We start from the raw sequence: 16,111 nt of genomic DNA, 5'->3' as shown, positions 1-16,111 counted from the left end.
CGAAGACAAGGAAAAGCTTCTGTTCAGTATCAAGTCAGAGATGACACTAACATCAAACACATCCCAATGACGAGGTTCCTCTCCCATGACAAGATGAAGCTGATCTGACTATCTTGCTGCCCAAACTCTAAAGTAAAACAGGGGATCATCCAAGCTGATCATCACATCTGCTTGTGGATACACTAAAAGCAACAAAGACTTTGAAGTAAATAACCATGAGGAAGCAGACACGCTGCTGATCCACCAGGCTGTGCTGGCTTCACAGCGAAACCCACTTGATGCACAGCTAGTATTTTTTCCCCAGATACGGACGTTTTAGTGCTAGTCACACCAAATTATGACCTATTGCCGAAAAACACGTCCATTTTCATGGCCTCTGGTGTTATGCAAATTGAACCACTGTGGTGAGCTCTACGTAAAGAAAGAGCGTTCAACACAGGGAGGTTCTCCCGCATATGCAAGACAACCTGGCTGCAGATCTACTCCAAAGCAGATGCAGAAGTGACAGAGGGAATGCTGTCAACACTGGAGTCATTTGTATGCGCAGTTTACTCGCCAAAAGGGATCAACATAAAAACAATCCTTGAACTGCGATGGCATCTGTTCTGCAAACATAGGGCAGAAAGTGAAAAGCTCCCTTCAACACCTGGAGCTCTAAAGCGGCATATTTTAAGAGTCCATGTCCAAGCAAGGGTATGGGCACAAGCAATCATTGCTCTGCAGATTTCACAATTGGATCCCCTGGAAAATGGGTACTTCAAACAACTGGATGGCATCCTGAAACCAATGACTACAGAAGTCCTCCCAGCCTCTAAGGCCATCCTTGAGATGGTCACATGCAAATGTATATTTGACTGTTCTTCTGGCAGATGTTCCTGCAAGTCTAAAGACTTAGCCTGTACTGACATGTGTCAGTGTAGCAGCCAGTGCGAAAACGCTGAAGATTCCCAAGCTGTGATGTATGAAAATAATGATGATGATGATGATGATGATGATGCATAGATTATGATCAAATATCTCATATGTTTAAGATGGTTGCACAAACATTCAAAGTTTACAGTTAAAAGGCATTTCAATAAAAATAACTCTGATTTAGTATCTGACTAACTGCCAGGGTTGTTAAGTTTTTTACTTTTTTTATTATATGTTTCAATGGGAGGAGGAGGGGTTACAAAAGATGAAATGATGACTTGGATCATTGACTTCCTTGACACTGAAAATGTAGGTTTAACAGTTAAAATAAGTGCTCCAGCTTATTTAGAAGCCGATATATTACAAAACAAACATCTTACGGCAGCCATTTTGTAAATCCAATATGGCCGCCATATACGCATCTGGGCAAATGCAAACATTATTTTCTGATTCCTGAGACAAAAACATTTCCAAAAATGTATAGGTTTGCAAATCTTCAAAAAGTTCGCACAAAACTTAAAATTGTGCCATTAGGAACCTGACCAATTACTCACGAAGCAATGACAGTTGAGGCAGCTGTCAAGCATATGATGCTGATATTAACAACCCCCCAATGGTTCACTGGACACAGATGAAGTCGTAACACACCACCACCCGACATAAGTGCATCACCTGCAGAACTTCTATTCGTTCATCCCCTGAATGACCACTTACCAAACCAACAAAATTTTGCCGTGAATCGTTGGAACTTGCCCATTGCTCATATATGTAAGGGGGCCATCAATCAGTGGTTCATTCACAGCACCAAACATACTGAAAGCAGGCAACAACTCAATGCACTAAGAATCGGGGAACACATGTCGATTCAAAATCAACATGGACACATACCTCCTACACTGGGACAACACAGGCACAGTTATTGAAACCCTCCCTCACAGACAATAACGCATAGTGGTCGATGGCAGCAGAAGAACCACACGCCGAAACTGCCATTATCTCTACAAAATAAACATAGGTACCCACAACCTGGCCCATGATGACATCCTACCAGACGACTTACCAAATGACAAAATAGGTATCCATGCCCCACAATTGCCTATCCTACCCAATCCAGTACACTCGGAAAGCCAACACCCTCAAACATAAATAACACCAGTACCACATTCCGCACCCAAAATGCAAATAGAGAATGAAACCCTGCAAACAAGAAAGATAATACAGAACAAATGACTACAGGTTACGGACCAACCTGGGGTGTTCTACAAAAACGGTTTCCAGAACTGCATCAAACAATGGGAGAAATACATAACTCTGGGCGGTTCCTCTGTAGAGAAAGACTAATAACTGTGCCAAGTTTCGTTGCTCTACTGCTATGGGAAATGGGTCAGCCGCATTACTTATTGCACTTTTTCACGTTCGTTTCTTCTTTTATTTTACTGTTTTTATCTCTTTTTTAAATATTTCTCATGGTCTTTTTTGCAATAAATACGTATAACTTTTCGTATCTTTTCTCAGTTCTTTCTATTACTGAATTCACATAGTTCTATTTGTTTTTTGTTTTTTTTTCTCTTTTTTATTTGTTTTTTTATATTATCGAAATGAAACGAAAACCATCATTTGTTTTGGGGGTGTTTTCTTTTTTTTTGCTTTGGGGTTTATTTTATCTTTTTATTTTGTTTTTTTTTCTGTAAGATGATAAGTGACGTAATTGCAACCAAGTATTGCAGCAATTAATACAAAAAATAATAAATACACGGAAGAAGTTTCGTTTAATTTCCTTAGGATAGGATTCCATCTTTTTGTTCCTTAAATAAATTTCTATTCGTACTATTTAGATTCATCAAACTACTATTCTAATTTTGAGTGTCATTTTCACAACGTTTCAGTCGATTTAACCTTCAACCTTCTTCAGGTGTATCCTGTTGAACTCGGGAATGTTTCTGTCCAACTCGAAATTTGGACGGAATTTCGAGCGGAACCCTTTATTTCACGGGGGTCACATGCGTGAGAACAGTAATCCAATGAATCCAAATAATATAATTAACCAATCCTCATCTCAAAAATTCAGAAACGTCAATAAATTTCTACTTCTTAATAAAGTTTCATTTCATTTTCTTTAGTTTTCGTTTTTGTTCTTAAATAAATTTCTACTTAATAAAACTTTGAGACAAAGTATTTTTAGTCATGGAGGCTTATCAACATTACCACAGCTTTAACGGCTAAATGAATGTTTTTTTTTTTCTTACCTCTGATGAAAACAACAACGACAACAACAACAACAACCATATTTGACTTTTTTTCAAGGAAGGAGGACGCGCTTCCACCAGGTAAGACTGGTTAGCAGTACATAACAGCAAAGGAACTGCCTTATCACAGCTTCCAGTAGCACTCTGCAGAAAATTAAAAAATACGTTAGCTGACTATAACCAAACTGTTAACTTTAGAAAGACCCTGAATTGACAAGGGGAAAAAAGTACATGTTATTGTTTTACATATTTTTTTTATTACATTTTCACCCCAAACAAGGCACATTGCCACTTTGGTGTAGGGGGCTACTAACAGGGGCAACAACTACTGGGGTACTATGTAGGGATTTGGGCAGCACGATGTTGGTTCACGTTGCACTTGAAATTCTGCATGTCAGTACAGTTGGGGAAGCAGGGACCTGGAATGAAATTCCAAAGTCTAGCGGTTCTGGGGAAGAAACTACTGGAGTAGAAAGATCTTTTACATCTAGGGACTTCTACAGTGTGGGGGTGGGATTTTGCAGCCTGTCGGGTCTGTCAAAGGTGTTCACGTCGTGGGAGCACAAGTGCTTGCAGTTCGTCAGAGCATTCACCATTAAAATACTTGTAGAACAGGCAGAGGGAGGGATGCAACATTTCATCGATGGGACAGAGGTTGAAGTTTAGATGCCAGTTCAGGGCCTATCAGATTTGCGACTCTTTTGAACCTTGTCAAGGAGCGAGAGACTAGTAGCTGATGCACCAGCCCAAATATGACAGCAATACTCCATACATGGGCGAATGGTTGCCTTATAGAGGTACAGGATACTTTCGAGAGTTAGTAGTTTTCTAGCACGGTAGAGAGAGCCCACCTTCCTTGCAGCGGCCCTGGCAATGCCCTCGATGTAATTGTTCCAACTCATGTTTCCTGTGAACGTTAGGCCAAGGAGCTTGAAAGACGTACTCTCAAATAAAGAGTCGTTGGCCATTGCTATAGGTGGTAGAAAAGGTTTCTTGTAATTATTGAATGAAATTAGTTTAGTCTTGGCGGCATTGAACGTGACCATCCATTTTTGTCCCCATTCCACTACAGATTGGAGGTCATCTTCTAGTGTTTCTGCCATTTCTTTAGATATGTGTTCATTTGTTTTCCTGTCCTGTCTGTTATAGAGTGTGGTGTCATCAGCATATATACCCATCTCAGAGGAAACTTTGTCGGGGAGGTCATTTATGAATATCAGGAACAGTAGAGGTCTAAGGATAGACCCCTGGGGCACTCCCGCATTTATATCATATTGTTTAGATGTACGACCATCGAGGACAACCTGTGGATTTTTCTCTTATCTAAGAAGGATTTAATTATGTTAAGTATTCTACCAGTGATACCGTATGATCTAATCTTCCTGAGGAGACCCTCATGTCATACCCTGTCAAAAGCCTTAGATATATCTAGAGCTACCGCTCTGCCCTCCCCCGCTTTGTCCAGTGAATGGTATATACGTTCAGAGATTACAGTTAGAATGTCTGCTGTGGAACGGGCTTGTCTAAATCCATATTTTTTGTAAGTCAGAAGCTTAGCATCTGTAAGGTAACGGACTAGAGCATGGTTTATTATGGTCTCAAATATTTTGGCAAAAAGTGGGAGGAGGCTAATGGGGCGATAATTTAATGGGTCAGTTCTTTCGCCAGAATTCTTGAATACTGGTACAACAGAAGCAGTTTTCCAACAGCCCGGAAAGCATGATTCATTAAGGCATTTGTTGTAGAGTTTGGAGAGAACTGGAGCTGCTTCGGCTGAGCACTTTTTTAATAGCACAGCTGGGATGAGATCAGGTCCACATGCTTTTGAACTGTCAAGATTTTTTATGATAGCATGTACTTGAGCTGGGGTGATTTGTAGATCGTCTAGCGTGGCGTCTGTCTGCATAGGAAATTCAGGTAGGGAGTAGTTGGAAGAGTCCAGTGTGGAGTTTGAGGCAAATCGACTGGCAAGCATGTTAGCTTTTTCGGTTGCTGAGCAAACAACCTCGTGATTGTTGGTTAGTGGGAGAATTGTTGATTGCCCATTTACTACACTGTTGTAGATTTTCCAGAAGTCACGAGTTCCTAGTTTTTGTGCTTCGATGCATTTTTTAGTGGTTTCTATAAATTCTCTCTTAGCTGTCGCTATTTCTTTCTTAACGTTACTTTTAGCTTCTATGTACTTCTGTCTGTTTGAACTGGACTTATGTTGGTTAAATCTGCGGTATGCATGCTGCCTTTGAGCAATGGCAGTTGCGCAGGTCGAAGTAAACCATTGGGGAGAGTGGGGCTTGCTATAAAATTTCCGCATAGGAACATGCGCTTCTATTGCAGTTTTGAACCATTCAGTGGTCTCGCTTGCACACTGTTCAGCAGGAAGAGAAAAAATAGAAATTTTGCAGCTTTTCTGAAAAATAGTAAAGAAATTAATGGAAAGTCCGTATGATGTGCGAACAAAGATGTTATGTTCCAAAAGTTAAGTAATTGGATCAAGTATTTTTTTTTTATACTAAGAAAATTAAAATTTATGCTTTTACTACTAAACTGCATTGAACAGAAGGTTGAGTTTTCACCTATCAACTTCGATTTGAGTTGTCTCCTCCTTTTTTCTTTCATCGAATTTAATCATGGCGGATGAAAACACTACGACTCACTTAGTTGTAAAATTGGTACTCCACGGGGAATGTGGACCCCGCATAAATATGTTTTTTTTTTGTTTGTTTTTTGGGTTTTTTTTTAATGGCTGCTCCCTATCTTGTAAAATTAATACAGCCGCGGCTGCGGTAAAAATCTTTTTACCGCAGCCGCGGCTGTATTAATTTTTTAAATTTATTTTTTTTTATTTCTTTGATTGAATTTGATTCATACTTTTATTTCGTGTTTTTATTTTATTTTATTTTTTTTTTTTTTATTATTATATATTTTTTTATTATTATATTTTCTCCATTAAATATTTTTATTTTTTGTTACATTTATTTTTCGATACATATTCAAATAATGCTTTTGGCCATTTTTTTTTTTCCTTCATAAAAATTTCCGTGATTAAATAAACCAATGAAAACCTTTCGTGCATAAGCTTTCAGGGAGCAGCCATAAAAAAAAAATTACGTAGGGTCCACGTTCCTCGCGAAGTAAGTACCATACAATTTTATTTTCTTGAATAAATTAAAAAAAAAAAATACTTGATCAAATTAAGTGATTTTTGGAATGTTTCATCTTCGTTCCGTGACGTGAAATTTTCCTTGCTGCTATAAGAGCCAAATAAAACGCGTACAGTTTAATCAAGGCGTTAAAAAATGAAAGTGAGAATTAGAACCTATTTAAGGAAAACACCTTTCGCTCATTATTATTACCAAGGAAGGTAATTCATTTTTGAAAACTGTCAAAAACTTGGCAATGGCCGAAATCATGTGGGTTATTTCCCTTGTGTTTACGTCACATGTCACGTGACAAAACAAACATGGCCGAAATCATTTTTTTTATTTAATTATTATTCAACTATTTGCGACATAGCAATTAGGTAGACAACATTGCTTTCGCTACCATAACCATTTTCTTTTCTAACCATTTTCATTTCCTGCGAACTTGATTTCTGGTCGCCATTTTCAATTTGCCTGTTGACCCGTCTTTCACTTAACAAATACCCATTCGAAATCGGATACCAAATGAAGTAAGTAACATTTGAATCCCTTTCGTTTTAAAATACTGGTGAACCTGAATGAGCTTTTTCCCCTGCCGTAAAATGAATTCCTTTTCACATTTTCGGGTTTATAGATTGTAGAATAATAGATTCGGAAAAGTTGTAAAAACCCCCCAAATATATGACAAATAAAGGTCAATTTTTACACCGTGCCCCAGCGTTATCAGAATTTGGGGGTAATTTTTGACACCCCTAACACAAAACTACGAATAAAATATAAAAAAAAAAACTCGTAATTTCTCTTTTAAAAGTGGATTATTTAGTTTCTTTATGGAATATACTTCCAAAATAAACTATTAAAGTGTTTTAAAAAAAATAATAAAAATATTATTTTTTATATATAAAAAAAAGTGTTTACAAAATATTGGCGCGCCTTCATGCAGCCATTTTTTTTACGTAATGAAATCAATTGAATTTTACGAGTTAATTTTTTTTTCAATTTTTAAAGTTTTGAAATCTATAAAAACTTTTCTATTGGTTAAATTTTTACGATATTTTCAGGGTCAATGTGAAATTTTATGCTCTTTTCAATAAACCAAATATAATATTTTAGACAAACGTTTTTTTTTAATTCCCCCTCTCATTTTGAAATGTCTATTAACATTGTAATAATTCATTTACGTACCAAAGTTTTATATATCACAAACTGAAGATAAAAGATCAATAAATAATATATTGTAAATTAAAACAAAACAAAAAAAGAAGTATTTTTTGGAAATTTACCTGTAAAGTCCAAAGTGTAAAACCATTAAAAAAAAAAAAACACGTTGATTTTTTTATTTTTTTTTTAATTGGAAGCCTATGTTCTGCTTATATTGTCCAGAAAATAATGGATACTGACGACATTTTTTTCTATTTCATTCAATGTTTTCTTTTTTTAGATATTAAAAAAAATTCACTCGATAAAGAAGAATGAAAATATAATAAATCAAAAATTTATGTATTTCTTTGAGAAAAGAAAAACAAATTCATCAAGTGTTTTTTTTTTAAGGCAAAATCTTATAAGTAAAATTTGACTATTTTTAACCTATGGGAACACATATTTCTTCAGGCACAAGACTAGATGGCTAACGCAAACGTGATTTTTACTGCCTTCTGTCCATCTGTTTTCAATAAAGACGTAAAAATGCTTGTGTAATCGTGCTTTTTTCAAACAGTCGTTTAAAAAATTCTTTTATTTAAAAACTAAATGGAATTTAAAATGTAAATATGGATAAATTCTGAACAATGAAGAATGAAACTAAACATTCAATAGCATTTTTATAGGTAAGTGATTTTTTTGTGAATTTAAATGGATTTTTTTATAAGCGAAGTAAAATTTCGTTGATTTTCTTCAAATCTTTTTTAAAGAAAACCGATTAAAAAAAACAAATATTGCGTAATTTGCTATTAAGCCTGTTATTTTTTAAAAGTTTGGTCTTTGCTCCTTTAATTGAAAAAAAATTAGGGTTTGAATTACATTTTTCAAGGAGTTATAAGCTTGTAAAGATAGAAGGTGGAATTATTCAATTTTTTTTCATGCATTCTTAAGATTGGTTTCTGACAGCGTATTATAAACACCTCAACCTCCCCATGTTAAGAACAGCTTTCAGAATAAACAACCCCCTAACCTCAAAAGCCGTTCTTAACATGGGGAGGTTAGGAGGGTGTTTATTCTAAAAGCCGTTCTTAACATGGGGTGATTGGGGTGTTTATACTACGTTGGGGCAGGTCATAAAAATTGACCCAAATAAATGTTATCAAAGGCAAGATAAGTTACTCTTCTACCTATCTGGAAAAGTTTTTAGAGGTTTTACTCATTTTAAAACGTTTAACTTGTTCGAAAATCATACAATGTTTATTGGTATATGTGAAAAAGACAAATGGAGGCGAACTCTTAGTTGAATATATTTAGTTTGGGAAAATGAGTTCAAACTAAAAATTTATACAAACTCACTCAATATATGTTATATATGTTACTATAACATAGGCTGACAGGCAAATGTGTAGTTTAGCGGCATAAATTATTTGACAGACAAAAATTTATAAAAATTATTTTTATATAAAACACATTGTCAGACTCCAAGGCTGAAAAAAAAACTAGAAAAAAACTTCATTTTTTATTAATTTTTCAACATTTTCATTAGACTAAATGTACGACAATCGAGGCCACCATATTGTTTTTAAAATTTGGCCTTTCTAAGGTTTGACAAAGTGGCCTTTTTTTTTGTTCTTTCATGGGCTATGTTTTTGGCCGTGATATTTTTTGTAATGAAAAGCGTAAAAAAAGGCACAATTTGGCCTTAAAAAGGCCAATCTGTCAAATCTTAGAAAAGTCAAATTTTAAAAAAAGCAATACAGCGGCTTCGATTGTCGCACATTTTGTCTAACAAAAAATGATGAAAAAATAATAAAAATAAATTTTTTTCTCTGATTTTATTTCAGCCTTAGGGTCTAATAATGTTTTATATACAAATAAAAAATTTTTATAAATTTTTCTTTGTCAAATAATTTATGCCACTAAACTACACATTTACCGGTTGACATATATTCGATGGGTTTTTAACAGTATTTTGTATAATTTTTTAGTTTGACGAGTGCTCCTCGCATGCTTGTAACAAATAAATCTCATCAAAAGAAAGAAAAGTTACTTTTCTGTTTTTTGATGAATAAGGTTTTAGTGCTTTTACTTATTTTAAAACGTTTATTCACTTTGTAAAACAAGTAGTGTTAAGCGTTATATAAGAACAGAAAACTGACTCTGATGTGACGTTTACATTTTTGAATGAGAGAAATTTTGGAAGACTTATAAGTAGTGTTGGGACGATTCCTAATTTTTATACGATTCCGATTCCAGGAAAATATTGATTAACGATTCCGATACCAAGTACGATTCCGATTCCTAGGGAATTATTGTTTTGAAATATACCAGGTAGTTTTATACTTATGGTCGGTAGTTCCCAAATATGTTCCCTAACTTTGGAAGAGATATTTTATGTCTACACCGTCGTGTTTTGGTTTAAATAAAATTATTATATAGTAAACTAAACGGAAAAATTAACAAAATTTATTTTACAGAAAATTTATTTTACTTAATTGGAATACAGAAAAAAAAACGCAAAGAAAATAGAATTTATCCTTCAGAGAAAAAACAAATAAAATAGAATTTATATAACAACAGAAACAAGAAAATTAGAGAATAAATACACACAATTCATTATTTTGGTCCTCATAATTAACAGATTTAATGAATTAAATAAAAAAAAATATAGCAGAAGAGAAAGAAAATATATACTAATTAAATATAAAAAAGATAAATATTTAATTTAATAATTTATAAATGAACGTGCGTAATGAAAAAAAAAAAACAATATACCACGTGACATGGCACCGTAGATACAAAATAACCTTTCCAAAGTTAACGACCATATATGAGAAATACCATTAATCAAAAGTTTTTGTGTTTTATACCAAAAGGTAGGTATAGCGAAAAGTTACAATTAAAGGAATTTCAAAAACGATTTTTTGTTTGGCTATTGATAGTTGTATTTGTGACGGCAGTTCTTCAGACCTCCATAATTCACAAGGAGTAATTAACACCTATTATTTTTTCTTACTTTTTCATTGCTTTTACACATTGTTTCTAACGTGAAGAATAAGTTTAGCCAAACTAATTTTGAAATAGGGTATATCAAAGGAACACTATAAAAAACAAATGAAATACTAGATAAAATTGAGCAAACATAATTACCAAAATTACAGAAAAAGATTAAAAAAAAAAAAATGGTGAAGTTTGTTGAGTGAAATGAATTATTGAAAGAAAATTAATTGAACTAATAGAAATGTTAAATAAAAAATGTCACATTTCAATATTTTTTTAATAATTAAATTCTCAGGGTTGTCGAAATTAAAAATTAAGTGATTTTTTTTATTAGACTTCTTTCGAAGCTTGTTACCTTGAAAAATACATTTAAAACCCTGTTTTTTTTAAAAATAAATTGAAAAATAAACGCAATTAAAAAAATTTAATTGATAATTGAAACTTTAAAAACATATTAAACATTGAAAAATTACTTATCTCACAAATTAACGTTCAATAAAGTAGATCCAGTCTTCATACAGGAATTCGGTTATAATAAATATATCTTTCCCAAACTTAAAAATTAAATCTTTTTTTTTTTTTTTTTGGGCGAGAGAGAGTGCTTTAAAATCGCTGGGGAGTGCCGCCTAAAATTTTAAAGAAGTAAATTTTAGGAGTTTAGTGCCTTTCAAAGACGGTTATCATAATTTATTATCATCATTTAATTTCCTTTTTTTCCTCCCCTCCACACCTTTCCACGTGGTTCAGTAGTTAACCAGTGCTCCTGTTACTGTCAGTCAGCTATCTTTACCTAAGTTTTAATTTCTAGTCAAAAGAATTTTTCATGAATAGAATCAGCATTTTTAAAAATTATTTTTTTAGTTGTATATATTGTATTTACTCTTTGAAGTTAAGGAGGGTTAAAAAAAATTGGTGACACCTAGATGGTGACGTAGGCAAAAAAAAAAAAAAGACCCTGCGATTTCGACCCTCACTAATAAAACTGCTCTGAGTGACTAGTTGGTAATTTTTTGTTCCTTTTCTTTTTTATTTTGCTCCTCCAATTTATTTGGATGCTTCATAGTTAAATGTTTTAACATGTTGGTTGTGGTCATGTTAGATGGTTTTATTCCTTGCGATATTTTAATTTGACAGGCTTTGCAAATGGCTTTCAACTCATCATCTTCATCAACTTCAAAAAGTTTCCATGCAAGACTTTTTTTGGACTTTGGGCCATATTAGAAAATTCAGTTTATCTGTAAACAAATAATTTACTATTAAATTTTGTTTTTAAGCTAGTCACTTATTTGGATAATTAATTGAAAATAATCCGCTAAAAAAGACAAAAAGAAAAAAATATAAAGGGATGGGGCGGGTAAATTGTACCAACCGGTAGTTAACAAAAAAAACTTATAGAATTTAATTTTTGAAACCAATGTATAAAAGTTTACATATGCATTTTCTTTTGAATTATTGTTTTTTGGTTGACTGTGTTCAATTCACACATGGTTCATGCGGTTCAATATTGCTAAACTATAAGTCTTAAGTAAAATTCTATTTATAAATACTTTTTAAAATGAAATTATTTAATTAATCGTAAATATTATTTAGACATAAAAATTAATTGATTACAAAACCTTTTAAAAATATATATATTAATTTCTTTTTCGTTCAGCAAAAAATTGCGCAAAACACTTTTAATTTTCAATTTAAAATTCTAGAAAGAAGATTATATTATTCTGCTTTTAATATAATCAAATTCAGGGTTTTATCTTTCAGGAGAAAAAAAAAAAAAAATAATGGATTTTATTTCAATGAAATTAAAAAAAAACAAACAAACTTGACTGAATTGAATTAATTACCCTTAAATTAACGAAGGGGTTATTTAATAACTTTAGGTTTGGAAGAGATAGGTATGGGGTCGATTTTTTTGAAACTTCAAAAGAAGCCGACTACTGTCAAAACTTTGCGAAATAATACGTGATCAATTTCATTTTAGAGATATTTCTTTCAAAAGCCTTCTTTTAAAAAAAGAAAAAAAAAGTATATTGTTCTATTAAACCTTTTACTGTTAAAATAATTTGACTTTGCTCGTTTTATTTTAAGAAGATATAAGTTGAAAAAGCATTGTCATTCACTATTAGAAGATTTGTCAGTAAAAAAAAAACAATCACCAAAAAGATAAGCGTTTTTTTATTTTTACTCGCAATGTAGAGCCCTGCATACTTCTTTTCAAGTTAACTCTTTTGTAGTTTTGATTACAATAGATCTGAATGAATGAACCTTGTAAGGGAGGGGCACTAAGCATTGCCCTGTTAATAATGAATTTCTTTGGTTTCTTTTTACATGCTACATTTCTCTCTTGCGGTTAGAAATATCAGGAAATTTTTTTCTTTTTTTCAACATCAGACTAAAAGAATCGTAATGAAGGAATTGGAAAATTAAGGTATTTTTTAACAATGCGATTCCGATTCCGATACCTCCCAAAATACACGATTCTTACGATTAACGATTACGATTAATCGTCCCACCACTACTTATAAGGTAATTTGCACTGATGTTCTTTTCTTTTATTCTTTTATTACTATTTCAGCCCGGCGTTGCCTGGGTGTTTCGATGTGTATATTGAAAAAGCGCCCAATTTTTTTTAACTTTGACCCCTATTATGACCCCTTAACATTTATTGTTTTGGGCTCAAATCAAGTTATTAAGTTAGATCCATGTCCAAGGAACCTATATCTAAAATTTCAAGTGTTTAGACCCAAAATTGTCAAAGGAGTTTGGTAGAGTTCTCAAAGGTCAAATCGTTGAACTTTGACCCCTTAACAGCCAAATTTCTGGCCGAAAACCGATCACAAAGATTTTCCCAAATCTCAGTACCCTGTATATCAAATTTCGAGTTTGTAGACTAAAAATTGACAGAGTTATATCATAGGGAAATGTACACCGACAGACACACAAACAGACAGATATACAGACACATTCCCTTTTATATATATATATATATATATATATATATATATATATATATAGATAGATTAAACAAAAATATATACGTATACATAAATATATATGGAAACAATTTTGTGTTTACTATAAAGTTTTTACGCAAATATTATTCAAGTATAAATCATGTAGAATATCTGCATGAATATAATTACACAAAATAGTTAACTAAAGATGATCATCCCATGAGAAAACTGAAGCAACTAATAGGAAATTAATTAAAATGAATGTTTAAAAGAATATGCAAATTAGCTAGATCTTTTGCTAGTGAATGAAATTCCACAAGCCATATATAAGAAAATTGTATTTTCTTTTTAAATAATTAGAAAAGAGACTTGCCTTTTTTCTGTTGTTCTCAGCCTTCGGGCCAGGATCAAAGTGTAGTGTCTGTTCCGGCAGATACTGCAAGCAAAGACCATATGTTGGGGTAAACCCCACATATAAGACCTTGGTCAATGTAGGGGCAACCCTTCATACTAATTGTCACTATCCAGCTCCCCTACTCCCCGGGGAGTTGGTCCCCATTTCCCCTTCACTCCTCACATTAAAAATCGGCCTTGTGCCTAATTTGCTTGGGGGGGGGGGAGCAAATAAACACCCTGTTGTTCTTGGCCTTCAGGCTGGGATCAAGTGTAGTATTTGTTCTGCTGATGCTACACTTAAGATAATTCGTACCAGTCAATAGATGGGAAACCCTCTATATTGGGACAATTATTATTTTTGGTAACCAGAGTTTTGCCTACTTTTAGGGGAGTTGGTTTTTACCCCACATTAAAAATGGCCTTGTGCCTAATTTACTTTGGTGGGGAAGCAAATAAATACAATAAATAGAAAAGAGGGTTTTTAGTATGAATATCAATACACACAACAGAAAAACGAATTTATAGGAGTATAGATAGATTTGAGAGTCATCACTTAGCAAGGCCTGAAGGCCACTCGAGGATAAAAGTTAATGTATGTAAGATGGTTGTGAAATAATCGTTAATGTGTAAGTTGGGTAGAATTTGATTATTTAGAGATGGTTTAACAAAATTTATTTACATTTGAAGGCTACCATGTTGTATTCAACTGGGAAGCAGACCAACGGAACAGTGTTCCACAGGTGGGCTGTTTGGGGAAGACATATCTGTATTTATTAAATGAAATGTACGAAACATAAAGTGATACTTTGATTTAGTGCCAGTTCACTTTCCCCATATTAAAACAATTTTTGGCAGATTTGCTGTTTAGTTGTACAAATAGCCTCCAACCCTGTTATAAGAAAAAAGGGACACGTTGGGTCGACACCGGTGGGTGTATATATCGTAAGCAGAAGTTTGTTTATATTTACGTGATTATTGAAAATGTAATCCTGTGATTAAAATTTAATTTAAAATAAACAACGTTGTTTTACAAATAAAAAAAAAGAGAAATAATGCAAGATGAAGTTTTAAAATGATTAAATATGTTTTATTTTTATAATTTAAAAATAAAAATATTAAACAATATAAATGAAATGTTGGTTTGGTTCTCAAAAAGAAATAATGAAAGATGAAGTTAAATATTGACTCATCATCATTTGCATCCGAGAACAAATATAAAATGTAAAATCAAACCAAAATCTTATTTGTATTGTTGAATATTTTAAATTTTAAATTCTGAAATAAAAACTTAAATTATAAAATAAAACACATTTAATCATTTTAAAACTTCGTTTTTCATTTCTTTTTTATGTGTTAACCACCATATTATTTGTATTGTTTTTAATGTTTTAAATTTTAAATTATAAAATAAAAAATTTTAATTATAAAATAAAAATTTTAAATTATAAAATAAAACATTTTAATTATAAAATAAAATTTTTAAATTATAAAATAAAAATTTTTAATTATAAAATAAAATTTTTAAATTATAAAATAAAAATTTTAAATTATAAAATAAAACATTTTAATTATAAAATAAAATTTTTAAATTATAAAATAAAACTTTTTAATTATAAAATAAAATTTTTAAATTATAAAATAAAATTTTTAAATTATAAAATAAAACATTTTAATTATAAAATAAAATTTTTAAATTATAAAATAAAAATTTTTAATTATAAAATAAAATTTTTATATTATAAAATAAAAATTTTAAATTATAAAATAAAACATTTTAATTATAAAATAAAATTATTAAATTATAAAATAAAAATTTTTAATTATAAAATAAAATTTTTAAATTATAAAATAAAAATTTTTAATTATAAAATAAAACATTTTAATTATAAAATAAAATTATTAAATTATAAAATAAAAATTTTTAATTATAAAATAAAATTTTAAAATTATAAAATAAAACACGTTTAATCATTTTATTTGTTGAACAATATGGCTCATCTAAAATAAATTATATGTAAAAAACTTCTTGATATATACCGGTGACAACCCAAAATGCCCCCTTTTTTGATAACAGGGTTGGAGACTATTTGTACAACTAAACGGCAAATCTGCCCCATTTTTGATATACGAAAACGTCATATTCCAAAAATCATATAAATTGATAAAGTAGTTTTTTATATAGAAAATAGTTTGGTTTTTGTTTTTGCGAATTTTAGTGCATGTCCACCTATACTTCATCTATCTTTCCATGTTTTTGTTTATATTTTTGTCTTTTTTTTTACATATTTATTCTACATATCCTCCCTAATGTACTCTAAGCTAGATG

The 16,111-nt window shown here is 31.6% G+C and overlaps 1 protein-coding gene across 1 annotated transcript in view; it reads left to right on the top strand.

Annotated features, from left to right (window-relative positions):
• The first annotated feature begins 6,597 nt into the window (after nucleotides 1-6,597).
• Nucleotides 6,598-16,111, top strand: part of LOC145270218 (uncharacterized) — a 115,754-nt gene continuing 106,240 nt past the window's right edge. The window contains exon 1 of the mRNA XM_080125850.1: nucleotides 6,598-6,828. The gene's annotated coding sequence lies outside the window, so the exon portion shown is untranslated. The remainder of the gene's footprint in view (nucleotides 6,829-16,111) is intronic.

Source organism: Euprymna scolopes, chromosome 46 (assembly GCF_053919585.1).
Source record: "Euprymna scolopes isolate OS-2025 chromosome 46, ASM5391958v1, whole genome shotgun sequence".
NCBI lineage: Eukaryota > Metazoa > Mollusca > Cephalopoda > Sepiida > Sepiolidae > Euprymna > Euprymna scolopes.
This window is presented reverse-complemented; position numbering and strand designations above follow the sequence as displayed.